This window comes from Heterocephalus glaber, unplaced genomic scaffold (genome assembly GCF_053883595.1).
Source record: "Heterocephalus glaber isolate CG9 unplaced genomic scaffold, H.glaber_assembly_v1.0 deba00001572, whole genome shotgun sequence".
NCBI lineage: Eukaryota > Metazoa > Chordata > Mammalia > Rodentia > Bathyergidae > Heterocephalus > Heterocephalus glaber.
In genome coordinates, this window is record NW_028258357.1 from 4,906,851 (window position 1) to 4,932,846 (window position 25,996).

A 25,996-nucleotide genomic window follows, 5' to 3' on the forward strand; every position below is an offset into this window, starting at 1 on the left:
AGAACATAGATAATTTTTAAATTAAAAGCCTTTGTCAATTAAAAACTAAAACCATTGGTATAGTGATATTGATCATTTTTTCAACATTTTATTATTGGAATTAATTTTTAAAAGTATTTTACAGAGCTGTCTGATTACTAAAATTATATCTGGTCTACTTCTTTTACACCAGGACCAACTTACATTCCTTTTCTTGATAGTGCACACCACAATTGTGATTAATGAATATTTGTCAGTGTCTGTTTCTTTCTTTGAACTGAAGGTTCTATGAAGGTAAGATCCATATCAAAAATATATCCATACTCCATCCTAAACAAATTATTTTCTAGTGTTCTTGTCTTCAAAAATGGTGTAACTGAACATCCAAGATCAAAATTCAGGAAACTAGGAGTCATCCTTGATTCTGTCCCCTCTCCCACCTTTCATACAATCTATGGAGAAGTCTTGGTGACTTTATTTCTTAAAGAGTCCTTGGATACAAGCAGTCACACACTTCATAAATAAATATTACTTCTCCTATTTGGGCTTCTCACTTCTGCACCAAATCTCATATCATATAATTAATTTATACATCTGTCACCACAGTAAACGCTTCAAAATGCAATACTAACTATGAACTTTGTCTTCATAAAGCGAAGGATGGCTCCTATTTTTCTCTTCATCTAATTCACCCAAGTTTTGTCCTCAAGCTTGTTCTATAACCACATGAATGGTTTTATTCTTTTATAACTTCAGGATGCATCAAGATACCTGTTACTTTTTCTGAAAACTCTTTTCTTTCCTCTTTTGCCTTTTTATCTGTTAACTCATCCTCCGTCCCTTAGTGGTTGTATTAGCCAGGTTTCTGATCACTGAGACAAAGTACTCAACACCAATACTTAAAGGAGAAAAGGTATAATTTAGCTCACAGTGTCAGGAGATTCAGTACATGGTCACCAGGGTCCAAAGTAGAAACCTCATGGTGGAAGAGCAATGCTACTTAGTTCATTGTGGCTGGGAAGCAATGGGAGAGAACAGTGGCAGAAAGAAAGGGGAATGGGATCATATGGATAGTGCACAAAATGTCTACCTGGCTCACCTACACACACCTAGGAGAATGCTCTATTAATCTGCAAGGCATTTCTTAATCTAAAGAAGTTGATATATTAAGGATTAATGATCACAGCCATCTCTTTTCAACTTCACATTCAAATACATCTCATTAAACCATACTTAATCTCCAAATAAAGTCTATAGCAACATTATAATTCTGCATAACATAATTCAGCTATTCTGATTACAACCAGAAACATAATAATCCCATCCCCAAAAGTCAACAGTTCCAACATTTTTCAAAAGTCCAAGTCCATCTAAATGTCTTCTGAGACCTAAGGAAAACTATTATCTATGAACATTTGTTTTTCAAAGGTAAACATTTCTATTGTAAAAGGGGAAAGGGTGGAGGGGATAAAAAGAAGTGCTATTCAAACAAGTCTGAGGTCCAGCAGAGAAAACATTAACTCTTGTAGTTCTATGTCTAGCACTTGGGGCACGTTTTGGTGAGATGTGAGCAAAGTGCTTGGGCAGCACCAATTTTATGATATGACTGGTTGCAGTCCACATAGCTCTTTTTTGGGCTGGTTCTGCTGACTACCTGTGATGTTCCTAAGCAAACAATCCGTGTTTCTAGCATCTCTAATATTTTAGGGTCTCCACTGCGCTTTTTGCTTCACTTTCAAAGCCTCATCCATTCTCCTCTCAGAGACACACCGCCTGGTCTCCCAGGCCTTCTTTTGAAATCTGTGTGGAAGCCTCTCTGACCCCACATTTCTTACATTCTGCATGCTTGTAACCAGCACCGTGCAGATGATGCCAATATCTGCCACCAACTTGAGCAGTAGCCAGGCATCCTTAAATCATGGATACATCCAGCAGTACTCATGACACAGCCTGAACATTGAGCTGTGTTATGGTTTGGGTCTACATGGCCCCCAAACCATCATGCAGTCATAGGTGGCTCTTTCAGATGTGGCTGGATCTAGAGTGTGTTAGAGTGTGCTGGGGTTAATGGCATGTAATTACTAAACCAGTACATTGATTGGGTTGGCACCATCCTAATCTGTGTAGTTAGGATAAAAGAGGCAGAAAGATTCTGCTAAGTTTCCCTTGTTGCTTTTGCTACTGTGTTGGCTGCCATGAACTGTTTCTCCTCTGTCACGCCTCTCTGACATGTGCCACTTTGTCTTGGAGCCAACCAATTATGACTGAAACCTCTAAAAACTGTGAGCTAAATAAACTCTTTCCCCTTTAACTTTTGGTGTCAGATATTTTGTCTCAGCAATTAGAGAAAAGTAACTAAGACAGACTGCTTTAAAATTTCCTAAAGCAGATTAGTTAGCCTACTGCCACTAACTTTAGCTTTTTTCAAGGTCTCATGCACATCTAAACAAAATATAGACAAATTTTCTGCCAGAGCATAACACGCACGGTCTTCAGTCCGGCTGCCAACACAGTCCTTATTCCCAACTGAAAGGTCTTGAGCCTTGCCTATAATGTCCAAATTTCTATCAGTACTCTGCTTTTTTGAGCTCTAGAATATCTCAGCAATTTCTGCTTACTTTGCTTAAAGCATTTTAAGACTTCCATATCTGACATTTCCAAACTTTACAAAACTCCTCTGACAAGCCAGTTACAAAGTTTTCTTGATGACATTGTCTGGTATAGTCTTAGCAAGGAACTCACCCTTGAAGTCAATATTCTGTATTAGCTTTTTTTATCACTGAGACACAATACTCAACACCCACACCTAAAAGAACAAAAGGTTTAATTTAGCTCATGGATTTAGGAGATTAACTACATAGTCAGAAAGCTCCAAAATAGAAACATCATGGTAGAAGGACAAAGACGAGAAAAGTTACTTAGTTCATGGTGGACAGGAAACAGAGCAGAGAACAGTACCAGAAAGAAGTGTGTGAAAGACCATACATAGTACCCAAGATCAGTCCTCCATGATACCAGACACACTCTAATTTGCTAGACATTTCTTTTCCAAGGAAGTTGACAATGATGATTAATGGTCAAAGTAGTACTTCCATGAGGAAGACTTCACTGACACTTTGTTCTACACGTATCCATTTTTAAGGTTTTCTAGACCTATATTCCTATTTTTCATAGCATTTGTCACAGTTGAAATTTACCATTTGTTTTTATAACTATTTGATTGATGGCTGTTTTCCTCACCAGAGAAAACTATAAGAAAACAGAACCATACTATATGCCTGGAATTTCAGCATTTGAGAGGCTGAGGCAGGAGGATTGCCATGAGTTTCTGGGCTACATAGCGAGATCCTCTCTCAAAAAAACAATAAACAAACAAAAAAAGAGAACAGGCCTAGTACTGATATTTGTAACTAGTTCAATGCCTAGCATAAAATAGAAACTTGAAAAATATTGGTTGAATAAATGTGAATAAATTCATATCTCTATATTTTGGGGGAAAGGAAGGCTTTTTCCACAATATCTGCTTAGTAAAACTGTCATAATTTATCTTTTGAATCCAGAAATAGAGTGAAGTATGGTATTTTTCAGTATAAGATTCTAAAGAGATTTTTAAAATTCAAATAGAAAGGTAACAGATACAGAATGAGAAGTGATAATGACTCCCTGTGGCTTAAAGAGAATAAAAAACTTCCAAAATGATTTCTGCTGCATTCTGGGATAGAATAAAAAATTGTCCTTTCAAATATGCTCATTATTATGGGTTCATCATAGCTTCCAATAATCCTCTACAAGCTGGCTGAGTAAAAACATTTTCCTAACATCCACTCTCAAACAATGTAGTCTTAATATTGCCAACATTCTCTGGGCATAACACTTCTCTTTTACAAGAGTATCTGTGTCTGTTTGTTCATCATGGTTTCCATGGGTATTAAATATTTCCTGAGAATGGTCTTTTAAAATAACTATCAAATTCAGGTAAACAGCTGTTTCAGAGTTGATAGGGCTGAGAAAGTAGATAACATGCAGACGTAGTTGCCAATGGCAACAACAGTCTCAGGAGATCAGGATATCATGAAATATAATATTTCAGTAAAGTAATTGAAAGTACTAGCAGATTGTTTTATAAAGTATGTGCTAGCAGACTGATATATTGCAGAAAGGAAACCAGACCTCCCCCATCAAGAAAAGAAACTCATAATTATGTTCAAATATAAGGAAAGTAGCTGAATATACAAAAATGATAGATAGTTCAGTGGATTAACAAGAGAAAGAGGAGAGGAAAAGAAATGAAAGCCAGAGGCAAGAAAGTGAAGGAAAGAAATATCCCTGTCATTAAGAGATTTCATGTGAAATTTGAGAAATAGATGATTACTCCCCATTAGTTCCAGAATAACATTTTATTTTCAACTATTATAATTACATCTTGATTAAAAATTCCTACTTTTATCTCAAGTGTAGAATTAAGGACAAATTCTATTTTCTAAGGATCAAATAGGAAAATATTTGTAAGGATCTCACAAAATAAATAGCTCAATACATTAGGAATGTGCCACTATTAAGATTGTTACCATCCATTGAACTATTTTATTTTGATGTTTATAAACTCAATGCAGACATATATTTATAAATCAATTATATCATACAGTATACTCTAAATTAAACCCATATCTCTTAACTATAGTCATGAGATATTGTTTACATACACATACATACATATTCTATTAAATTCTTTACACACGGAATGTGTTTGCAATTTGAAGGTTTCTATTATGTGCTTTTGTACTGAGATATCTAATAATTAGGAGTCACTTGAGTCTTATCAGAAAGGTGTATATACTGTTACAGATGAAATTGTGTTCTCCCCAATTTTATATGTTAAAGTCTTAACCTTCAATGTGATTATATTTAGACAGGTCATTTAAGGAGATAATTACAGTAAAGTTAAATGAGATCATAAGGGTTGATCTCTAATCAGACAGAAGTGGTGTCCTTATAAGAAGAGGGATAACGATCTCTCTCTCTCTCTCTCTCTCTCTCCTCTCTTTCTCTCTCTTATGTAGACACAGAGGAACAAGTAAGTAAACATATAATGAGAAACTAGTCACCTGCAAGCCAAGAAGAATCAGAACTTATTAATTGAAAGATACATAGGAATTAAGAGAGAGGAAAAGAAAACAAAGAACAGTTGGTAAATCTTTTTTAAAATACTAAAAAGATAAATTTCAACCCAATTATATTAATAAACAACTTAACTATAGATTTTTTAAGCCCTAAAATAAAAAATAATGACCAGCAGATTGGATTAAAAATCAAGACTCAGCTATGTGTTGCCTTTAAGATGCTAGCTTTAAATATAGATACAAAATATTAAAACAAGGTGATTGGGAAAGATGCACTACACAATCAGTAAACATGAGATAAATTGCCTATATTAATGTTGAGCAAGTTAACTTCCAAACTAACGAATACTACAAAACATAAAGCATCCATTTCAAAATGACAGGTGACTCAAGATATCAAGAGAAAAATCACTAAACTTAATAGTCATTCATTTTAGAGCTTCTAAACATATATGACAAAATCTGATAGAATTTCAGAGAAATAAGATAAATTCAAAATCATGATCATAAATTTAAATGCCTCTAACTCATTAATTGACAGAACAAGTAGATCAAATATTAGTAAATGTGTAAAATTCAGAATTATAATATCTACCAATTTGACCCAACTGTCATTCATAAAAATGCCGCCAACTACAGTAGAAGACACATTCTTTGCATACACATTCTACTAGGATTACTAAAATTCAAAACATTGAACATACCAATGCCCCAAGAACCTAAGGAACTGTGTCTCTGCTGATGGCATATAAAATGTCACAACAATTTTGGAAAACAATTTGAGAATTTTTTTAAAAATTTAAACATGCACCTATCAAATAATCCACTTATTTCTTTCTTATGTATTTATCCTCTTAAAATAATATACATGAACATTGAAAGAATTTTGTAAAAATGTAAATTTATAATAGTATCAACTTGGAAACAATTAAAATGTTTGTTAGTAGATGAAGGAATAAACTAACAATGATACATGTATCCATGTAATGAAATTCTATTCACAATAAAAAGAAATAAATTCTTGACATATGGTGCAACATCGATAAATGTTAAAATTACACAAAATGGGAAAAGCCAGAGGAAGAAAGTCCTTCATATGGTATGATTCCACCTATATAAACTTATAGCAAATTAATACCAATAGAAAACAAATCGGTGTGTACCTAGGAAAGTAGGGGACTTGAGCTGGAAGTGAAAATGGGCAAAGGGAAGACTTTGGGTTGGGGGGGGGTTGTATCGTTATAACACATATAGGAGAGTGACTTGTACATAAAAAACATGCAACATATTTTTCTTTTTCTTTATTATCTCTGTGACTTTAGGCAATGAATGTGTCTTTTTTATCTGTAAAAGAGGCCTAAGACACAGCTCTTTCACCAAATTCTTGTGAAATCCAGTGAACTATGGATATAAAAATACTCTGAAATGTTGCAAATTTTATACATAAGTTATCACCACAAATATGCATATCAGATTAAAATTTTGAAGCAATCCTCTTAGGCACCATGCACAGTGCCAGTGTGCAGGGTCTTTGGTATTTCCTGCATGACTCAATGATTGCATTGGATCCTTTCATCAGCATGGTGTATCATCATTTACATGTCTCTCTAATTTTATATCTAAGAAGTAGTGGATCTTATGTCATCTTTCCACCTGTACCACTTATACTACTATAGAATATGACTTTAATTTTTATTTAAAGATACAACATTGTAAAGTAGAGAGTTAAAAATTTTAAAGAATGCTTAATGTTGTTATCTTGATTTTGTTTATTCATTCTGTTTTTCATGCACTTGCAGAACAAATATATTTTGAGCATCAACTCACATCTAGCAGCTGGAGTTAGTGCAATAAGATAGAAAAAACCTTCCCTTTATGGAGTTCAAATTAAAAACATGGATCATGCTTAATTGTACCAATCTTTAAAAATTTTTCAATACTGAATGATGATGAATGTGATTAAAAAAGAAAAACTGATATTAGAATGAGTGGTACATCAAAACTTTATTTTTATTGTTAATAAAATGTGCTTTCTATTTTTATGACTCTTAAGAATTGAACTTTTTATATTGTGTAGTGGATAACCAAGTTAAGAATGTGTTTGGTTCTCTCTGTAAAATTCAGAGGAGCATTACAACTTCCACTCCCTGTGTGAATACAGTGATGAGTATTTAAGGAAATGGGTAGTAATTTGGTAATAGTAATCCACATGCAATTCTAGGATATTGTATCCTCTGGCCTTAAAATACTAAGAAAACATTTTAGTGATCACTTCATACAGACATACAGGCTGTCAGATTCCCTTTTTGTTGTTTGTTCAAACAGTCAGTAGGAGGCCTTGGATTTGATGTTACTTAGAAACAGATGTTCAGTTCACTTATTCGTGTCTTCAGAGAGAAATCAATTTTTAGAGTCATACACAAATGCATGAAAATGTAAGTACATTTTATTTTCAGAAATAAAATTGTAAATATAGTAAGTAGCTTTTATATTTCCTGTATTGATGTTTTAAAAACATCATAAGAGTAATCATTGTAAAAGGTGAATTCAGGCAGGTGAGTCTCTAAAGTCTGTATATCCAGGAAGTTCACTTAGTCATTCAAAAACTGAATGCCCTTTTGGTCCTAGACATTAATGTAAGTCACTAAGTTTGCTTGTGCTATGAAGGATACAAAGACCTTAAACAGAAAGATAAGTGAGATTTTATCTTTAAATGTCTGCTAGGATAGTTCAGAAATCTCTATAAAAACTATAATGAAAGGTCACTAGACTATAATGGCAATAAAATAGATATAATCAAGTGATTTAACAAATTAGGAAAGCTAATATATACCGAAGGATTCAAAGATGAAGTCATAGCATGGGTGTCCTTTGTTTCAGGCCATGATAGGTTAGCCATGAACCGGCAGAGATCATGAGGAACATTCAAGCTGAGAGAAAAAAGGAACAAAGTAATAGAAGAATATTTGAGGGAGAGATATTAGTTCTTATAAGCCTGGAAAACCAAGTGTTTTTTAAAAAAACGTAAATAAGTCTATGTTATCATTATTTGTGGAAAACAGGGAAACATCATCTTCAAAGTACATGAGGAATTACACATAATCCTTTAAAAAATACTAGCTAACAATAGGGCATGAATCAGTTTGAAACTCTCTGAGACCACTTTCCTGCTCCCAGGGATGATTTTCTTAGTCTTCCTCACATGTTCTAGTGGACTCTGAGACGGCCATGTCTAGTGTAAAAATGCAAGAGGAATAGGAGCTGAATCATTAGAATAACAGAGTAGAATCTTCTCCCAAGATTTATTATTGCACAATAAATGACTTGGGAAACTTGGAAGTCAATCACTGAAAATATATTGCATAGGAAAGTATTTCTCTAATCTTCTCTTTCCCAGATGAAAGGACCCATATGACCTTCTTCTAAGTCTGTTTAGTAAGTTTCCACCAAGTATTACCTCCAAATGCAGTGATAAAATTTAAAATATTAAAAATAAGAGTATGGATGCCACTTGAGACCTTAATGTCAACTGAAATAAAACACACACACAAGGTTCAATACCTCACAGTTTCTCTTATATGAGAAATCCAGATTCTAAATAAAGAGTAAAATAAAAGACAGATAATAGGAAGAAGGGAGAGAGTTCTTTCTCAGCAAGAGATCTAGAGAGGGGGGAAGGAGAAGAGGGGATGGAAAAAAAAGAATTAATATGTGTTATGTACATGTACAACTCCACACAAGGAATACCAATATTATGTATTTTACACACATACTACTAAAAAAAGTGTTTCCTCAACAACAAGCTATGCCTTTCCTCTGCCCTAATTTTTTTTATCCCATTCTTCTTTCATTGCAGAGATTTATTGTGATTTAAAAAATAAGGAAGTCACTATTTGATGATTTCTAAGCAAAGAAGCCCAAGTGCACAAAACTCAATAATATCTTTCACAAACAAAGATGATAGACAATGAGATTGAGGTTACAAATGGGGGTCACAAAGGCAATGAGGCACATGGCAGAAATTGAGGTCCCCAATAGCATTCATTTCTGTCTTTCCCATGTTCAAATTTTCCCATGTTATCTCTTTGTTACATTTCTTTTGCCTGCATCATTAATTTATCCTTCTTTAATTAATCCTTTGATATTCAACCAGTCTCTCACATTGTCGAAGGCCACTCTTTTGTCATTAGAGATCCTAGTTGTTCACCCTCTCCTTCAAATGCTTCATCTCCTCCTCCATATCAGCATCCCTTCTTCTCTCTGGCTACATCTTTTTAGAGTCCTTTACTGGTTCCTTTTGCCATTACTTCTCTCTTCTCAAGGCCCAGGGTAAAAAGGACAATACAAAACTTTATAGCATAGTTGCTCTCTTAATAAATAGGGTGCAAAATGTTCATGTTACATGAATGAGTGAGTCTTCTCATGTAAGGATAGACTATAGTTCATATCACTTCCAAAACACGGATGAATTATTTAATTGTGGAAAGTGTCTTTCCAAATTCAGGCACTATTCATTCAGGTTTTCATTCAATAAATTTTAGCCAGCAATTAGAATGTATCAGGGATTATTACAGATCCTAAGGACAAAACAATCAACGTGATATACACCTTTCTGACTTTACGAAACACAAAAGAGTAAAGGCAGTAAGGGGATACTGGGATGTCATGTAGAATTAAGACCGTCATAATAATGGACTAAATACTGACTTTTATCAACTCATATTACAGAGGCTAAACTGCACAGAATAACGTCTTATTTTAATCTATGGATATATGAAGACTAGTATTCCTTGACCCTGCCATGACTCTGTACATCAAAGAAACTTTCCAGTTAAAAACTGTGAGCAGACCCTTATTAATTTTAAGATCTACCCATTTAGACACACATGGAAAGTAGGACCTGATGATTGAAAATGGATAATTTAACAGAAAATAATTTCGAGTATTCAAATTCAATCCAGTCTTTAAGATCAGTCCTCAAATCCACTTTCTGCTAAAAATACAGGATTTTTCTGGAAATGAGAAATTCAGAAACAGCTCACTTAAATAAAATAAATGCCAGTACTCCAGTTACAGAGTGTCTATGGAGCTAGGTGCTTCAGTGGTGCTACTTATAATCCCACTTCCTCTGAAAGCTGAGCCAAGACGATCCCAAGTTCAAGGCCAGACATCTGACAATTTAGAGAGACCTGGCCTCAGGATAAAACAAACAAACAAACAACACAAAACAAAGGCTGGAAATATAGCTCAGTGGTAGAGTGTTCTTTTAGCATGCCCAATGGCCCAGGTTTGATCCTTAGTTATATGTTCATATAACTGAGAGTATGTGGCACATTTATCAGTGTCATGATTTGCTTCAAAGAAAAGATTACTAGTATTTTAATAAACTAAAATATCATTTAGTATAAAATTTAATTTTTGTCAATGTGTACTTGGGTAGCTCTCTTAATCTTCCTTTGCTTCTCTCTTTTTATTGATGAAATGTGTCCATTCTTTCTAAATCATGAGATTATTTTGACAGAATTATAGAATTATAGCAAAAAGTTCATACTTATTAGTTCCTATCAAATAAAAATACATTAAAATCTGACTTATATTATGATCATTGCTATTATGATGACAATATTAGCAATACTTTTGTATGACTGGCAACTGTCAAGATAGTTGAATTAGAGAGCCCTAGTTTAAACGATGCTAGATCAGTATAAAAGATATTTTTTATATATCTGACAAATAGCAATTATTAAACAATACTAACAGTGATAAATACTTCAATTTTAGCCTGTCAAATCTAACTGAAGTCTCAGAGGAAATATGTGGTAGGAAACATCTGCACCCTCCTCAGTCCTGCTGAGAGAGGATGAGGATAAATTTTTTGACAATAAATAAGCAAATAAATAATAAAATTACAGACACCAAGTAAATTTTTTCAAACTACCTTGTTGAATAAAGAATAAATCATATTTTTTTAAATGGGAGGCTCTCCAATGGCTAAAAAATATTAAAAAGCTTTGGATTATTTCATCCCCATTTTTTTATACCAATGAACCATATTTCAATCAGAAAAAGATTAAAGCATGCTTGTTAGAATTCTGAAGACAAGAAAACTGTCCAGACATATTTATAGTAGGTAAGATTCTAAATCACTTTCTGATGACTTCTTTACCTTTACTATTAGAAAATCTTCATTTATAAGATAAACAGATGCTGAAAAATACTTCTATTGAAAATGCAGTTATTTCTTCGTAGACAATATGAGAAGAAAATTATACGTAATTGCTCTGTATTCCAAGTAAGAATGTTCAAATTTTAAGCCCGTTTCCTTCTGCCCCAACCAAATAAAAGTGCTGAACCTTTTCATTTTCATAGCACCACTTCTCTTCTGTGCCATCACTGCCCTCTAAGGAGCCAAGCTCTGCTCCGTTTTGTGGGAGGTGCAGAGGTGGGGACATTTTAATAGCACCCTGGGGCAGTGATGGAGTAGATTGATTCTGTAGGTCGTTTTCATGGGACAAAGTTATACATTTTCCTTTCTTAACTGTGTACCGCCAAGTGATACACAGCCACTACAAGTACAGGAATTCTTCCTTACTGGGGTGAAGTACTGTACTCACTGGAATACTGAACAGGTGGGCTTCTGGGGCTCGCTCACTGTAGAAAGAATCTCCTTGGTATGTGTCACATGAAGATTTGACAGATTCTTGATGATGAGTATTTGTATCTTCACATCCGTTGTATTCACCTAAAACTACATTAACTAATCCCAGTCCTCACCCTCATTCCTTCTCTTTGCTGCTTACCCAATATGATTAATCTTAGGTTGCAGTAGTTTTGTTCTTTTTCTATCGCTTTTATGATATGTTGTGATTGACATAATATTCATGTTCTGTCACCACCAAGATTTAGTCTTGGAGTTCCAAAATACACAACTCTTGCAAATAAGAAATTTACTTTAAAATTACTGTCTCTACTATAAGTTTTAAGAGCCTAATCCAGCATGCAAAGGTAGATTTTGAATATTTTTTTTGTACTCATTATGTAGGACTCCAAAAATTCTACCTTCAAGGTTTAATAAGCAGAGAAAAGATGACTGTGAAAAAAGGAAAAAAGGGCTGGGGCTGTAGCTCAGTGGCACTGAGCCTGCCTCACAAGTGCAAGGTCCTGAGTTCAATCCCGGTACTGAAGAAAAGAAGAAAGGAGAAAAGGAAGGAAAGAAGTCAATAAATAAAAAAATAGTCTTGCCCTACATATACAGTCTTGGTCTGTCTTATTAAATAAAATAGTGAAGTAAAACAAGACAAATGAAATCCCTGCAAAAACTTTGAATAGCAGTAATACAGTGGATCAATTGTTATTATTAACTGCCACAGTAATCTGTTGGCTTTGTTTGAACGGTATTTAGTTATTGTTTTGTTCTCTTTTCACTTTCCCTTAAACCTCAATGCAAGTATAATCCAAACAAAGGGAATAAAATGAAAGGAAGTTAGAGCAGACAGTATTAAAACTGGAAATATTAATTTATGCTTTTTGACATCTTAAAATAATAAAGTAGTGGACAATTTTCTTACATTGCCTAAGTAATCCTTGGTTACCCCATTTCTGGCAAATTTAATGGGTTATAAACAGGGCCAATGGTCATGATACTAACACCCTGAAGGAATGTGCAGAGATGAATTAAAGCATAACTGCTATAATGTTGGGGTAAGGTCATGAGGCTCCTGATAATCTACGTATTCTTGTTTTAGATGCTGGATTGAGAAAAATCCTGCTATTTTAAGAAAGGTTCCAGGGTATCTGAAGCAATGGGAAATACAGTTGGCAGGTAGGGGGCAGCAGCTGTTAATAGAGTGTGTGTATATATATATATGTATATACACACACACACATATATGTATATATATATATATATGTATATACACACACTATGGCTACTGGCTCAGCTACAGGCTGGTTATCAGGCTGTGATAGTAGGAATGTTCTTCTCCGCCTTCAGATATTACCACTGTCACACATCTTCATTTTACTTAGTCAGAAACATCAGGCTCAGTCCCAAAGAATTACGAAGCTAAGCAGGAAGAAGATTTGAGTGAGTGTGTGAAGTAGGTAATTGAAAATGATCAAGCCCTACTTCTCCTACTCATTTCCCTACTCTTCTCTCTCTAGAGTCTCCAAGTTTGTATGGAGTGGAAGGAGTTAACCCTAACTAGAGGGCCTTCCAATGAGGGAAAAGGATTGTAGAACATAGCACTGATAAGGGGATTTTTTGATTCCTTTTCTATACCCCTCTTATGCATTTTGTCTTACAGGTGGAAACAGTCCTATCCTTTATCCCCAAACCCACCCTTTTGTTCTACTCTTCTGGGAGCAATCACCTTTATTTCTCCACAAGTGGTCTTGTAACAAAGAATGACTGCTTCCTGGGTCTGTATTTAGAGTCAGTATGTGTACAGTATGTGCAGTATTTGGACCTATGACAAACCCCAATAGGGAGAAATATGAGGAATTAATGTGTAGAAAGACAAAATACAATGTATGAAATCTGTATTGTTATCTTTGTAATTCACTTACATGATAACTTATAATAACTTATCCTACTCACTAAACACTTAGCTTTTAAGCTTGAAGATTCTAACAATTCCTTGCATTGTCTCATAAAATATTGCATCACATAAGTAGCATCCAGAAAATATTTGGTGAATTAAATAAGTAACTGAATTTCTGTTACATACAAAAATAAACTCACTATAGAGTTCCTAACAAGTTTATCTTTCACCAATTGTGAGTGTTTCTATTCTTTTGAATCAGCACTGATTTTTAAAGCAATCATGAAAATTATTTCTTTCTATGATATATCTTATAAAAGGGAGTTCATAATTACACATATTAACATTACAATAAAAAATCATTTTAAAGACCTTGCTTACCTAGCATCTGGACTGTGGTTAAATGAATCAGTCAGTCTCTTCTGGCTGAAAAAAGATTTCTAAAATAATTTGCAAATAAATATAACACAAATTAGTAAAACAGCCCTTCTGTATAAGATCACAGTTGAATAGATAATTGAACAAGTTTATGATTACTGACTTGCTTTTCTTACTCCTCTTTGTTGTTTGTCCCTGTGATTCATCAAAATGGGAATTAAGCAGCAAGGAAAATTGAAATTTAAAAGACAATTAACTATTTTGTTCTACTTAAACATTAAAATTTCCAGGGCCGGGGATTTAGCTCAGTGGTTTTACCACCTGCTGCACAAGCACAAGGACCCGAGTTTGATCCCCGGTGCCAAAAAAAAAAATTTCCACCATTAACTCTTAATTTGTATTCATTAATTCACATCTTCATTATCATTTGACAAAATTAATTAGATTTTTTTCTACCAAAAAAGCTTGCTTAGTATCTAACATTCTCTCTCCTCCCACTTATTATAGCTTAAGTTAGCTTATAATCTTTTAATCAATCTTAATGAATGAAAACCAAACAAATTGAGAGTTTATCTAGGAATTGTCATGGGTTTTGAGGTTTCTTGAATGAATAGTAAAGGATAAAGACCGAGAGAAAATCTGAGAGCAGAAATTCATGGCTTTGCTCCAGGATGTTCTAGTGAAGGCAGGCAAAGTCTAAGAAAGGCAAATGAAGTATCCAGAGCAGTGTTTCAGTCTGAAGTTTACAGAGGGGATGAGGAGCCCTGACTGTATTAGACCAGGACTGTCCCAAAGAGACAGAATTCGAGCCAAGAAAAGTTAAATATTTTAGTAGTCACAATAGGAAAAAGCAGCAATTCATTTTCTTGCTGTTGTTGTTGTTTGTTTTGTTTTTCGGTAGCAGGGATCAAACTCAGGACCTTGCACTGGGGGGGCAGGCGCAGTGCCACTGAGCTACATCCCCTGCCCAGCAACTGAATTTTAAAAATATTCATCTCAATATATCTAAAAATTTCTACATGTATCCAATATCAAATTACTGAGATATTTTAAATTATGTTTACACTAAATCTTTGATATTTAATGTATATCTTTCATTTACAGCCCATTTCAATTCTGAAATATAAATTTTTATCAGAAATGTGTTTACCATTTAAATGTCATAAAATGTACAATTACAATAATACAGTCATATTCAGTGGTACCTCAGTTCATAAACTTAATTTGTTCCATGATTTTGGAAAAGATGGCCATGGCTGTGTTTGTCACCTGATGTGCAGTTTGCAAACAAAAAGAAAATTTTGCCAAGTGTTTTTGTTTGAAAACCAAACTGTTTACAAACAAAAGTGTTCATGAAGCAAGGTACCGATGTACCTCTATTGTTCCAAACAGTTCTTCAATAACTGAACTGCCAAGATTTTTTAAACTCATATATCAATTATACATATTATTACATATCATTTATTATTACATTACATATTATATATGACATACATATATATAACATAATGTAATATAATTGTGTACTGTGAAAATCAGGGTAAACATATTTAAGTCCTTGAGCGTTTATCATTTCCTTGTGAAAGCTTTTGAAATCTTTTCTTACAGCTTTTGGAAATGAACACCACTGTCACAGTTTAGATTTACAGTATCCCTCCAAAGTCTCACTTGTTCAGAAGCAGTGCTTTTGGAAGGTGGTTGCATCATACAGGAACTATACTCATCAGTGGATTGATCCATTCATGAGTTCATATTTGATTGTCCTGTTTTGAGACTGAAGTTTAGTTCCATCTTCAGAACAGAAGTCAGACATTTGAAGCAACTAAAATTGAAATTCTAGTTTTCAGTCATGCTAGGTCTGTCTTCAGTGAGTAGCTACTTGTGACTATTGGCTCCTGTACTGAACAGTGTAGCTCTAAACTAAAATTTTATACTGGCATAGGCAGCCTTACAATGGCATAGAGAATAAGGCAAGAATTATACAATTTATAAGCTAATCAGCTCCCAAATAATACAGTGGTGACTCCGTTAAAATCCACTTGTTCAGATACACAAGCCTTCTCACTTACACTAACACTTAGATCCAGAGTTTAGTTATGATTCAAAGCAAATTTTGAATCTTTTAAATAATCCTGGTGTGCGAATATAGAGATATCTTAGACAATTCTTAAATATCATATAGTTTAATTTATTACATAATAATGAAATAAAACACCAAAATATAATTCACTTATCCAAAATCCTTACTTAACACAATGGCTAGACTGAAATATGGAATCAGAATATAGCGTTACTTTTCTATTTCATCAAATAAAACTCTAATATAATATTAATATTGAATGGATAACCTGGAAATACAAATTAATCCTTTTTAATTCCTACAAATCCAGTTTTTAAACCATAGAGCTGTTGTATTGTATTAGTACCTGATGATGTTCTTATTATGCAATATAAATTCTACTGGGCAAAGACATAAATTAAATTTAAAAGAGAAAAATAAATGTAAATCCTTTAATAACAGTAAGAAGAAAATATAATTTAAAATTTAATTTTGAATATAAAATGCATCATATAAATTATATATAAGAAAATATTTAATTGCAAAAGCTTTGTCTAATAAACACATTCCACTGTCATTTCTTGAATTAAGCTAAGTGAAAAAATGTAAATCTAAGTTTGCTTGTTTTACTCTGCAAGTGAACTTCAGTCCTTGTGAGTGGAATGCACATACAACACATTTGTAATTATTCACCAATTACTTTTATACCTTGTATATATTAGGATAAAATTTTGCAGCAATTTTTCCTTTAGAAAAGAATCATAGATGTGCCAAATTGAATATGTTCACAACCTCAATTATTGCTCATCATGAAATATGTCCTACACCTTCTCCACTATCTTCACAAATGAACAAATGTTATATAAGTGTAAGCTTTCATTGTAAATTATTTAACCGTCATATATACTGAACATTTACAGTTGTGTAGATCATCTATTGGAAATAAACTCCTAGAAATAGAAACCATAAGTTGTAAAGAGTTCATACATTTTTTTGCCTCTTTTACCTGAACACTGTGTAGAAGATCTCGCAAACCCCATTTATTCAGCATTTCCTATAGCAACAGAGTCGGTCCCGACCACTTCCATTTTCTCAGACTCCAAGGCAGGCACACGAATGGGGAAGCTTGTAGAGGAAATGGGAGAAAGCTTCAGGTGCACCCTGATTGCAAGCTATTGGCATGGGAATCTGTAGATGGGCGAACTCAAAGGGAGACACTCACTCCTTATGAGTGATCAGGAGTCCACAGCTGGACTAGTTCATTTTAAACTAGTTTTCTAGTTCATTTTAAAGTAGAAGTGGGACAAAGAAAAGTAAGGGAGGCTGCCAGTTATTAAACAAATTCTGGCCATTCTGGGACATTTTATATGTTTGATTGGTTAGCTTCTTAGATTGTTACTAGGGATATTGACTTGACATTCCTTAAAATTGCCCTATAGGTTGCAGAGTGGCTCCCTGGGCTAGTTACTGTAAAGAATAGGTTGGTTTTCTGGATTTGTTGCTGCAAATTGTGGTTCAGAAATTTATATATATATATATATATCATCTAGCTATTACTCATTTGTATACGCAGTGTCTCCATTTCAATAATGAGTCACTGTAATACTATCAATAACTAATCAACTGGGAAGTTATATTTTTTAAAAATGGCATTGTTTTTCTCTCAAAATAATTAAATTTGAATTTATTCTGCTTTTACTTTGCAAACTTTACTCAAAAATATATAAATTGTCCAATCTTTGCTAGGTTATTCAGAATTTTTTTAAAAAGAAAAGAACAAAGTACTGACTTAAATGTAATTTTCTAAAATCATCAATCATAATCAGATGTCATTTTGGGGTTTAGATTGATGTATAAAATCAAGAAAAGAATTTGAAAGTAAGATAAATTGCTTGAATGGAAAGGCAGTCAAATGTTTGGTTACAAAATTGACTGAAAATTATGTTTCCAAAATTAAATTCCTTATTTGCTTTGTCACACACTAGGAAATACAACCATAAATTCTCATATGCTTTCTTGTTTAAAAATCTCAGTAATTTCAACGGTGTAATTGAGGGCTGAAATATTGCTATTAAGTATTTGAAGTCTAGGTAAAATATGGGCTTCCATTTTTTGTTTTCTCACTTGTGGCAGCATAATTCTAATATTTGCCTCTCATTTTACATTTTATTGTGTCTCTGTGTATCTCTGTGTAAATTTCCTTCTTACCAGGACATAAAAACAAAGGTCATCAGATTAGGGGCCATCCTACTCTGAGTTTATTCTGCTGTGAATATATTTGTAAACATACCATTTCCAAATTACATTCAGGTATAAGAGTCAGGATTTCACCATCTATTTTTGGAGCACGCATTTCCACCCACAATATTTTCTGTCCTTATATCTGTTAATATTAGGTATCCTAGACAGAGCTTTATCCTTGCATCTTAAAACTTTCATCTAGACCATTTTCTGGTAGAGTTATAAAATCTGAGGACTGCCAAAGGTACCTTTACACTTGGGAACTGGAGTGTCCCCCAAGTCTCGTGTGGTAAAAGCTTGATTGCCAGGCTGTGGCTCTAGTGGGAGGTGATGGAAACATGAGGAGGTGAGGCCTAGTGAAAATAAGTTACATTCATTATTGGGGGGTTCCCTTGAAAGGACACTGAGACACGGACCCTTCACCTCTCTGTTATTTGGAGGCCATGAAGTGAGCAGCTTCCTTCCACAATATGCTCCTCATCATGATTTCCTGTCTCTCCTCAGCCCAAAATAACACAGCCAAGTGATCAGAGACTAAAGCCATGGACCCAAAACGAAATCTTTTCATCTATAAGTTTATTTATTTCAGATATTTTAGATGTACCAAATCCCAGATACTTTTAAAACTACATTATATGTATTATTTTATGTAATCGTCACACAGATACTATCTGTTAAAAACCTGCTAGTACTTTGTTCTTATGTGAAAAGTGAAAGAGTGGTTGTAAACCAAACAAAATCAACTCAATTCTTCAGTTATAGAATTGTTTTAAGACACTTTAGTGAGCTATTATTGAAAATCAGTAGTGCTAAAGGTGGCATGAAAAATAATGAATTCAAGTCTCCAAGTGAGTTTTTTCTACCAGATAATAGCAAGTGAGTATAAAAATAGTCATAAAAGCTGTTATGCATGGTTGATTAAATCTCAGCTTTTATCCTTTAAAGCACTTTGACAACAAATGTCATGAAAAGTTCATTCAAGGCAAAAGCAACAATACCCAAGGCAAAGCAGTAGAAATCAAATAGTCCCTACTTAGATTCAAGTAACAAAATCCTTAAAATTTTTTCTTAACAAATGATCATAAGAAATTTTGTGGGCCTGGGTATCATTCTTATGATAGTCTAATAATAGTCTAGTAGTCTAGGCTGTTAGATATGCTATCCTATTGTATCTGATCATGCAAGCATGTATGATATGCAATATGTATATATATATATAATATTTCTGTACAACCTATATAACTTGAACACTAGTCACCCTACCAAAAAACTTACTTCTAATTGCTATTTAATTAGTTCTCTGTTGTTGACAAAAAGACAAAGAAAAACATAAGAACAAAAAAAGTGTATGCACACATACACATGCACACACATAGGATATGTTAAGCAATTCTGAGAAACTTGTCCCATCTACAAAATAACTATGAAGACAGAATTTGAACTATCATATTGTATTACTATTGCAGGAACCAAAAGAGGATGGTTGTGGGGAATAATTTTTAAAAATAATCTCACTTTAAGAGTGCTTTGCCACTCTTAGGAGGAATAAAAATATTCATCAACAAGCGAGTAGATAATATGAAGTATATCCGTAGAAGACAATACTACTCTGGAATAAAGAGAAAATGAACATGCGCATGAAAGTCAAGCTTATTTTAAAGGTTAAGAAAAATATGTCAAAGAAGATTGCTCTCTTGTTCTATTTATGTAAAATTCTAGAAATTGAAAAGTAATCTGTAGTGACAAGAAGATTAATAATTTCATATAATGACAAAAAGAGACTAGAGAGAAGAATGGAATACAAAATAATATAGGATACTTTTGGGATGATGAAAATGCTACCTTGACAATGATGGTGATTTTAAATAGACAAACACGTATTACCCATTAATATGTGAATTTTGGTGTGTATAAATTGAGTCTCAGAAAGTAGTAAAGCACTTAAAATGTGTTGTTTTTTTTTTAACCTAAGAAAAAAGCAACCCAGAGAAAGCAGAGAAGAAAGAAATTCCTACAGATTTGAGACAGGGCTTATGTTGTACCTGGAAATGTATCCTGACTCCTAGATCTTAAAGGAATTAATAAATTCTTCCCTTTTTCCTAACCCATTTGGGCTGGGTATTTTGTTGCTCGTAACAAAGAGAACTCTAGCTGCAGTGGAAATATTGCCTGCCTGTAGGAACTAGAGGAGATATATAAAATGGGTAATACTAAACCTGCACATAAAACAAGTTTAAACTTTAACTATTTCAATGATTATAGCAGTTTATCATTTACTGATGTAAAACATTTGGCCAAAATCAATAATTCTCTTAAGGGGTTTGATTATTCTTTGAGATTTGTTTATTTCCTGGTAGGTTCTAATCAATATTGGGGACTAGGCATGAGCCTTGTCTGAATCTACTTATTTCTAGATCAAGAAGACTTTGTGTTTAAGCAGGTTTGGATTTTAATAGACTAATTGTGTGTGATATGCATATATTTAATATATATTCATATATATATAAATAAACGTATGTAATAGATGTGATATATATTTGTACAGTGTTGCCTGAATGACAACAGCTTTAAGTATTTCTTGTTATAAGGTAAACAAATATCTCCAATTTCCAAATGCAATTTTTTCCATTAAGCCTGTATCATTTCCTCCTTTTCTCCCCTCCTAGGAGCATTTAATTTCATTAGTTAATGGTAGTTTGTTTTTTTTCTGCGTTCAACTCCATACTCCCTTATTTCTCACATCTTTACCAGTATAAGGATGAATTTTTGAGAATTTATTAGTTTGCTAAGGCTGCCATAACAAAATAACACAGATTAGGTGTCTTAAAGAACACAAGTTTATTGTCTAAGAATTGTTGAGCCCACAAGACTAAGATCAAAAACTCAACAGGTTTTGTTTCTTTAGAGGTCTCTCTTCCTGGCATGTAGATGGCCGGCCACCTTCTTGCTGTGACCTCACATGATGGCCCATTCCTCTGTGTTGTTTGTTTTCTAATATTCTTGGGTTTGGTTTTTTTTTCCTAGTAATAGTAGGCATTGAAGCCAAGGCTTTGCTTAGGCTTTGTTAGGCTTTGTTAGGCAAGTGCTCTATTATGGAACTTCATCCTCCTAATTTTTCCTTTTTAGAAAGATATTGACATATTGTATGGCCCAAGCTAAGGTCTCCATTTTAATTTTAATTGGAACTACATCTTTGAAAGTCCTACTTCCAAACATAGTCATAATTTTCAGCACTGAAGGGAAAGGCTTCAACATACAACCTTCGAGGTTACACAATTCAGCCTATGTCAGAGACAATAAATCATGCCTGGGGCTCCTTCCTCATTCTTCTTCCAAAATGAAAGCTCTGGGAGAATGATCCCCTGACATCAACATACTGAACCAGCAAGTATTCTTATACTGCCAGACTTGTTTACCGTGGAACTAGATAACTAATTTATCATTGATAATCTTATGTCAAGTTGAAAAGTTTGAATCGATGTATCTTATAAAGCATACCCCATTAAACATATCGAAGTCTCTTGAGCGAACTGAATTATAAATGCTTACTCTCATATTTTCTCAGCTTAACAAGTTATCAACCTGATGGAATAAAATACATATAGAATCTCTTCTCTATTGTGCCCTCTCATTCAAATATTTAATATGTGCATATTCCCTACAACCTTGTGCTTTTGTCTTTTTCTATCTCATATGCAATCAGGACATTATTTCATCTGATATTTCATTAAGCTTTATGAACTTTTTTCTTTGCAGTATGCAAAATGAAACTCCTTTGAAATTACCTTTCAGAGTTCTCTTTGCTGACAATCTTTCTATTGTCCTATAATTTCCACTTTTCTCCTTAAGGGAAAAAAGATATCCTTGGCTCTTTTTTGTCTGTGAAGGTAATCAGTGGAAAATCTCTTAAGCCTCTGCCATTTCTGCCAGAGAGAAAGTTTGGTAACTACTGGAGGATAATGACACAAAAGCATGCAAATGTTCAGTATCTCCCTGAAATTGCACTCGTACAAACTCTGATTCATGTTTGATTCCTGGCAGCCTATTATTTGCCTGACTGATGTGCGTCAAGCTGTTCTGAAGCCAGAATTCTCAGAGGCATTCACAGGACAATCCCAGCATGTATTAAAGACTCTGAGTTGCTTCTGAAATATCTTTATGCCTTAGAAAGAGAACATGAGAAAAAAGTAAAAGACGAGTGGAGATAAAATAACTCCCATAAGATTGTAAACTCAGCTCCTAGTCACATATTCCTTTGCCACTCAGTGCTGATCCAACTTCCAGGTCTGTTTCCTTGAAAGAGGAATTAACATTCATTACTGTGCATGTTATGCTTAACCAGTGGTGGCAGTGACCTTGAACATAGAAAGTGTATCATAAATCTTGTATGTGTTCTATACATTAGTGAAAATAATAACTGTTTTATTAATTCTCTCTCTGCAGAAGAATTACAGTTGTTGTAGCCAGAAACCATTACATTTTAACTTAGGAAAAAATTAGCAATTTAAATTAGGAGACATAGTCCAAACATGTACTAATAAATAGATAAATAAGTTAATCAGGAGACAAGGACTGAAATGTCTTGCTTTCACTTATTAGCTTTTTCATCTCTAAAATGTGGTTACCCAATCTACCTCTTTTTATAAATTTTCATAAAATGATTTAGAGCAGATGGTTAGTATTTTGTGTAACCATAAATAATCAACTAGGCAGGAACTTTTACCTGTATAAACATTTTTTAGCCATACTCTTCACTATCTTCCCCTTCTGTTTTATTCAGATGGTGAGAGGAGTTCATTCAAAAGAACTTAAATAAAATACTTTCAAGAAAAAGCACATGTACACTTAGGAGCTCAAGATACCCAAATATCTACTGTTTCCACAATTTTTGTTAAGATTTCTTTTTAATCCTATCATTTGGAGTCACAAAAGAGGATATTATAATCAAAATATATTGTCCTGGATGTTGTACGGGAGAAGAAATATACTTTCTACTTTAGGTTTATGACTGAGAGCCCTATATCAAAAACACATTAACAAGAGGAAAACATATGAATTTATTTAATATAAGTTTTACATGACATGTGACTTCAGAAATCAAGACCCAAAGAAACAGAATAAAACCATATGTCTTCTGGATAGTTTTGCAAAACTATGATCTGAAGTAAAAAGAGTGTGATCCAATGGTAATAAATTGGAGGAAACTGTATCTGTTTTTCCAGAAACCTCTTGGCACCTCTGAGTCTTTGACAATGAGGATGTAAGTTCCTTTCCACTGGGTATCTGGTGGGAGCGTCTGAAAGGAAATAAAAGTTTTCTGACCTGTCTCTAAGAAAAGTCAGAGAATTCTTGTGTGACCTGCTTCAAGAGAGCAAGATGAGCCAAGATGAGCCTAGATGAGAATAATCTTTCTGATTCTGGATTTTCTTCAAATGTAACTGTGTTATATTTCAGAATACCATGTCCTGAATCACATTGTTGTCCAAAATTGTGAATCAATGACAATCTATAAAAGTGTATTACTCAAAACTTGACATCATTGCATTTAAGTGTAAATGTCATTTCACTGATTTCAGTAACCTCAGTCAGTGGCAAGTACAGGTTCTTAAGATAGCCAGTCATTATGTAGGAAGAGTAGCAGCAAATGAACTTTATACTTGTCCCTCCTTATTCACAGGGGAGTATTCTTAGACTTCCAGTGGGCATCTGGGATCACAGGAAATTCTGAACCCTATATGTATGTTTTTATTTATACAGTACATTCCCACATAAATTCAATGCCTTTTCCATGTTCTTTTGAGGCATTATGACTGCAACTTTTGCAGTCTGAGGAGTAATAATAAGACTGGCATAGATTTATTTTTCCTTATTCATAAATTTCACATATAGAAGATCCATTTTTAAATAGATCTTCCAGCATATTTTTTCTTATCATGTCAAAAATGTTCACCTTTTGAATTAAAGGAGATAATTTATGACTTCTCTTTGGCATAACCAATTGCCAGCATCATTTCTCTTGTGATTTGTGGACTTTATTAAGTAAAATAGAGGTTACTTGAACACAAGGAGTATGATACTGTGATTTGATAACTGAGACAGCTACTAAGTGACTAATGGGAGGTATCATATACAGTGTGTACATTAAATAAAGCTATAATTCACTTCCCAGGTGACACCAAGCATAATGCATGAGATTTTATGATACTACTCAGATTGGCATACGATTTAAAACCCAGGGATTGTTCATTTCCTATTTTTTCCATTTACCATTGGACTGCTATTGAAAACAGGAAATAAAAACCACAGAAAACAGAAGGGAATTACTATATCAGCTCTGTTATATTCGTAAAATATTAAATATTATTAAAGGCCATAGTGGCATTGCTCCCCACAGATACATACTTTGTGAACAATACAAGTTGGAAATTTAATATGACTTTGTGATAGTTAAATTCTTCCATTTAAATTCTAGTTTCATGTTCTAAATAAAACACTAGAGTATAGGCAAGATCAGAGAATAAGTCTTAATGAAGGACTCAAAAATTTTATTAGTGCTGATTGACAATTTCAGTATATTTCTGTGGTCTCTCTTTCCAATCTACCCCCTTCTTAGACTATTCATACCATTTTAATTTTCATTAAGCCTGCAATATTTTTTCTTGCCTTTTTTCTGTGTTGACGATCTTGACTCCTTTTCCATTCTGAAAATGTAAAGAATCAGAAGAGAGCTTTCTTCACGTTACAACATCTACCAGCCTGCATTCATCTGCTTCCACTTGCTCATGCTGCTTGTGTCCCTGTGGCCCCTGGAGGCAGGCATAGCAAGTGTTTTAAGGCCAACCTTTCCCTATTTACTGTTCAGAATTGTTTTTTTTTATACTGGGGATCGAACTCAGGACACTTGCCAGGCAGGTGCTGTGCCACTGAGCTGCATCCCTGGCTCCGTCCAAGCACTTCTTGACCATTGAGATGCTGTTTCAGTGTTGCAGAAATCTCAGAAAGAAATACACAGAGACACAGAATTGGGATAAAATAAAATTTCTCGCAAGCAGGCAGGAACGCCAGAAACAGGTCTGGTTAGTCTCCTTGCACCTTTGTTCAGTGTTTCCCTTTTTATATTCTTTTTAGCCATTATCTCATCCCTAGTGGTCTTTGATGTGTAAATACAATTCCAGTTCCTATTTACAAGTCACAGACAGGAGATAGGCATATACACATTGTAAATTCACCCTGGCATGGTAACTTTGTTAGGTTAATGAAGTTACTGGTTAAAGGAGTTAGGGGAAAAGCAAATCTTAAAAGAACACATTACTTATTTTGCTTCTACAACTTCCTTAATATTCAATCTATTAAGTTATCTAAAACTTTCCTTATCACCAGTACTGTATCTCCTCTTCTACTCTCATTTACCTCCTATCACTTCTATCAGAATAAAACCATGAACATGTTAATTGATCTGATTTTCCTCTTGAGTGCCTATCCTAGTTCTCTTAGTACTTTCACAGCAAAATTCCTCAGTAGTATCACCTCCTTTGGTCTTTCTATTCTTACTCTGTCTTCCTCCACTGTCATTAGGTTTTCATCAGCTCTTCACACTACTTGACATATTTATATATATAATCATTCCAAAAAAAAAAAACCTTTTAAGATCTCCTATGCACCGCATTTCTACAAAG